The sequence below is a fragment of the Chiloscyllium plagiosum genome, chromosome 11, assembly GCF_004010195.1.
Source record: "Chiloscyllium plagiosum isolate BGI_BamShark_2017 chromosome 11, ASM401019v2, whole genome shotgun sequence".
Taxonomy (NCBI): domain Eukaryota; kingdom Metazoa; phylum Chordata; class Chondrichthyes; order Orectolobiformes; family Hemiscylliidae; genus Chiloscyllium; species Chiloscyllium plagiosum.
Window position 1 is genome coordinate 31,107,666 of NC_057720.1, and position 5,726 is coordinate 31,113,391.

Here is a 5,726-nt window from a genome sequence, read left to right on the forward strand (position 1 = left end):
CGAAACATTAACTCTGTTTGTGAGTGGCACGGTGGCTCAGTAGTTAGCACTGCTGCTTCACAGCACCCGGGTCCCAGGTTTAATTCCTGCCTCGGGAGACTGTCTGTGTGGAGTTTGCACATTCTCCCTGTGTCTGCGTGGTTTGCTCCAGTTTCCTCCCACAGTTCAAAGATATGCAGGTCAGGTGAAATGGCCATGCTAAATTATCTGTAGTATTAGGTGCATTAGTCAGAGGGAAGCACGACTGGGTGGGTTACTCTTCAGAGAGTCGGTGTGGGGAACCTAATCTAAATTTCTCTTCACTTTTGCTGCCAGACCTGCTGAGCTTTTCCAGCAACTTCTGTTGGGCTGAGAAATGGCAGATGGAGTTCAACCTGGATAAATGTGAAGTGATGCATTTTGGAAGGTGGAACTCGAATGCTGAATATAGGATTAAAGACTGGATTTCTGGCAGTGTAGAGGAATATAGGGATCTGGGTGTGCAAGTCCCTAGATCCATGAAAGTTGCCACACAGGTGGATAGGATTGTTAAGAAAGCATATGGTGTTTTGGCTTTCATTAACAGGAGGATAGAGTTTAAGAACCAAAAGGTTTTGCTGCAGCTCTACAAGTCCCTGGTGAGACCACACTTGGAATATTGTGTCCAATTCTGGTCGCCCTACTTTCGGAAAGATACAGAGGCTTTGGAGAGGGTGCAAAGAAGGTTTACCAGGATGATGCCTGGACTGGAGGGCTTACTTTATGAAGAAAGGTTGAATAGGCTTGGACTTTTCTCCCTGTAGAGAAGGAGGAAGAGAGGAGACCTGATCGAGGTGTACAAAATAATGAGAGGAATAGATAGAGTCAATAGCCAGAGACTTTTCCCCGGGGCAGGATTGACTGGTACGAGAATTCATAATTTGAAGATATTAGGAGGAAGGTATAAAGGAGAGGTCAGAGGTAGGTTTTTTACTCAGAGAATTGTGAATGCATGGAATGCGTTACTAGCGATGGTGGTGGAAGCAGAGTCATTGGGGACATTTAAGCGACTGCTGGACATGCACATGGATAGCAGTGAGTTGAGGGGTGCCTAGGTTGTTACTATATCTTACATTAGGATTAAATCTCGGCACAACATCGTGGGCCAACATCATGTGCTGTACTTTTCTATGTTCTATGTTCTAATTTGTAGCATCTAATCGAATCTTATCCACAGTTCTTCCGGTTTTTCCCAGAACATTACCTTGGTCTCTGGATTAACCATCTGCAATAACACCATGAGGGCATCACCTCCCCCGAGAAAAAAAATGCTAGAGATGTATCAGTAACTTAGCCAGACACCGACTAATATGCCCACACTTATCATCTACATTAATGAAGAACATGGAGTAATAGATTTTCTTTGGTGTTGAGAGAATTGTGAATATGTCTGCCATGGAGAGAGTGTCTGCCCCCATGGAGTTTAAAGGTTCTCAAATGAATGCATGCAGATTAATGACCATGATCATGCAAGTTTTGGATGCTAACTTGTCTTGTACCCTAAGTAGGCTGACAGATAGCCATGACCATACAATCTGTCACTGATCTTCAACCAAGGGGGTCTACAGCAGAGAGGTAGAAATTGACCTAGGGGAGGGATGACAGTGAAGGAGGAAGTGAAAACTCTACAAAAGGCACGCCCACTCCTCACCTGTTGCACATTCCACAAAAAGCACTTGATGATATCTTTACTCAGATCAGGCAATGACAAATGTAATCTCCCACTTGGATGGCACTTCAGTCTCACTGCTGTTTCCCTCATCAGTGTTCCTTATCTCAAGGAAACCAGAGCTGCACACTTTCAATTTGAAGCAATGTTAGAATCAATTTGCAAAGGACTCATTAATTTCTCCTGATTGCTCCAGTCTTGATCCTCCTACGTGCAAGAAGTAAATCCTTGACTCTCACAAGTGGTTTCTCACTGCCATCCAGACATGGCTCCATTAAACCCAGAGTGGTTGCATTGAGATGGATTAAAATTCCAATTAAAAACTAACGGGCTGGTCTGGGCTGGTTTCCCTGGAGATTACCCTGGACGGACAACAATTCTGGTCCATCCACTTAATGTCCAGAGACCAAAATTGCCCCCAGTCTCAATCACTGAGTACTGCATAAAAAAAGCATTGAAGCTATTTTACCAAAGTCATTTTCTTTGAATTGAATTTTACACATTTCTGCTATTTTGGTAGATCAAATTGATGACGGCATGTAGTTTATTTTCAAGAGTGGCTCCAGTTAAGGAAGGATAACCATTACTAGCATGTTTATATTTGGTTACTTCTGTAAACGTTGAATTAAGATGTTGTCAGATCAGATTTTCCCAGTCATTGCCAGAGCATTGCCTCTGCTCCCTCCCCATACTGAACTATTGAATTATGTTTCCTTTATTGCTAAGACATCAAAAGTAATACCTAAAATGCTGGCTAAATGTTGTGGGAGTCATGCATACTCTTTGAGGTGTAAGCTGCAGGGCACATCCCAATCTAAGTAATGGTTTCCATGTTTGTGTATACAAGATGGTTTGTTCAATAATTCTACTCAAGGCTTTAAACTAAACAAATAGCAACAGACTGCAGAAAGGAAAATGCTGGGAAAACATTACAGATAAGTCCATATCTGTAAAGAGAAGAGAGGTTATGGTTTCAGACAGTGCTGTCCAACAGAACAGAAATGGAAGGTATAAAAGAATACTTTATTACACTGAAAAGATAGGGGAAGACAAACAAGTGAAGCAAGCATCACAAAAAAGGTGAAGTTCACTATTAAATAGTCTGCTGTCAGCGTGAAACAAAAGCAGGATGTTGTTAAGTGATGTAATGAATGCGCTCAGACAAAATAGACAGACATTAAAGAAGCAATATAAATAACTGGTGAGAGGCCCACTTTGGCAAAATGCAAGGAAACGTGGAGATTTGAAAACAAAAAGGAGAAACGAAGCCTGTAAGCTACAACGAAACTTTGACAGAGCTCAGTGATCACAGCAGATGGCTACAGCATGAATGAGAGAAAGGGAACAAACAAAATGCTTGATCTCTAAATCTGAAATCAAAAGAAAAAATGTTGCAACATTCAGTAGGTCAGGCAGTATCTGTAAACAGAGAAAAAGATGGTGAAATTTAATGTTCTACCCCCATGGCAGGTTTGATGACATGGATGTATTAAACTAATAGTCGGCAGAGACCCTGACACCTTTGTGCCTCCATCTCTACCAATACCACCAGCTACGTCCAGATGTTTTCACATATCTTCAACTATTCATCAATGGCAGACACACCATCCAAACGCAGCAGTATGCAATTACTGGCATCCTTTCATTTCTCTTTAAAGTAAAGATGGCACGCTATTGATGAGAGGAGAGCAGAACTGGTAGGGCTCAAAGACCTGAGGCCTAGACACAAAATGGTTCTCAGTATCACATTGGAAGTGGCCGTTGCTAGCTGGGGCAGCATTTCTTACCCATCTGTACTTGCTCAGGAAAAGGTGGCAGTGATCTGCATTCTTGAACTGCTGCAGTTGGGGTAGGTAGACCCACAATGGCATGAGGGAAGGAATTCCTGGTTTTTGACCCACCAACAGAAGGGTGAGTGGTTTGGTAGGGAACTTGTAGCTAGTGGTATTCCCCATATATCTACTATCCTTGTGCTTCTATAATAGACATTGCTGGTTTAGAAGCTGCTGTTTAAGGAGTCTTTGTGAGTAACTGAAATGCATCATGTAGAAGGCACACACTGTTGTTATTGTGAGGTAGTGGTTGAAATAACGCCACAGAGGCCAATACACAGTCACTAAGTCATCCTTTATTGACACATGAACAGTCCTTGACTTTAGTACTGTCTCTTCAGAGCCAGCTATCAGAGTGACAGTATCTCTGACACTTCCCTGTTTATCTGTCTGCCAGGGCTCTCTGATTGGACCAGATTAACAGCCCCAATCATGGAACTCATGTTCTGAAGCTGGCTGACCTTGTTACAATCATAGTGCAATTACAAGGGTGAAGGGTGTGAATGTCATAGATGTTAGGTAAGTATTAATCAAAATGTCTCCTTTATCCTGAATGGTGTTGAACTTCTTGACAGTTGTTTGTACTGCACTCATCCAGGCAAGTGAAGAGTATTCCAATACATCTTGACTTAGATTAGATTAGATTAGATTACTTACAGTGTGGAAACAGGCCTTCGGCCCAACAAGTCCACACCGACCCGCTGAAGCGCAACCCACCCACACCCATTCCCCTACGTTTACCCTTTGCCTAACACTACGGGCAATTTAGCATGGCCAATTCACCTAACCTGCACATTTTTGGACTGTGGGAGGAAACCGGAGGACCCAGAGGAAACCCACGCAGACACAGGGAGAATATGCAAACTCCACACAGTCAGTCGCTTGAGGCCTGACTTGTGACTTGTAGATGGTGGACAGGCTTTGGGGAGACAGGAGGTGAATGTGTTTGTTGCTGAATTCTCAGTCTCTGACACCTCTCTTTAGGCACTGCATTTATATGGCTGGTCCAGTTCAGCTTCTGGTTAATTGTAACCCTTAGAATGTTGATAGTAAGGGATTCAGTGATAGTAATGCCATTGAATGTCAAGAACCAATGCTTAGATTATTTCCAGATCCTTCCATATCTGTCGCAAATTCACCTGCACCTCCACACACATCATTTACTGTATCCGCTGCGCCCAATGTGGTCTCCTCTACATTGGGGAGACAGGCCGCCTACTTGCCGAACATTTCAGGGAACACCTCTGGGACACCCGCACCAACTAACTCAACCCCCCGTGGCTGAATACTTTAACTCCGCCTCTCAATCTGCCAAGGACATGCAGGTCCTTGGCCTCCTCCATCGCCAGACCCTGACCACATGATGCCTAGAGGAAGAGTGCCTCATCTTCCGCCTAGGAACCCTCCAACCACACGGGATGAATGTAGATTTCTCCAGCTTCCTCATTTCCCCTCTCCCCACCTTATCTCAGTCCCAACACCCGGATTCAGCACCGCCCTCTTGACCTGTAATCTTCTTCCCGACCTCTCCGCCCACATCCCCTCTCCGGCCTATCACCCACACCCTCACCTCCATCCACCTCTCATATTCCCAGCGCCCCTCCCCCAAATTCCCTCGACCCACCTTTTATCTCAGCCCGCTTGGCACACCAGCCGCACTCCTGAAGAAGGGCTTATGCCTGAAATGTCGATTCTCCTGCTCCTCGCACGCTGCCTGGCCTGCTGTGTTTTTCCAGCACCACATTTTTCAACGCTTGTCTCCAGCATCTTCAGTCCTCATTTTCTCCTTAGATTATTTCTCGTTGGAGTTAGTAGTTGTCTGGAATTTGTGAGGCATAAATATTATTAACCATTTATCAGCCCAAGACTCAGTGTGGTCTAGGTCTTGCTGCATATGAACATGGTAAAAACAATGACTGCAGATGCTGGAAACCAGATTCTGGATTAATGGTGCTGGAAGAGCACAGCAGTTCAGGCAGCATCCGAGGAGCAGTAAAATCGACATTTCAGGCAAAAGCCCTTCTAGATTACACCTCTTCCCACCCTACCTCTTGCAAAAATGCCATCCCGTATTCCCAATTCCTCCGCCTCCGCCGTATCTGCTCCCAGGAGGACCAGTTCCACCACAGAACACACCAGATGGCCTCCTTCTTTAGAGACCGCAATTTCCCTTCCCACGTGGTTAAAGATGCCCTCCAACACATCTC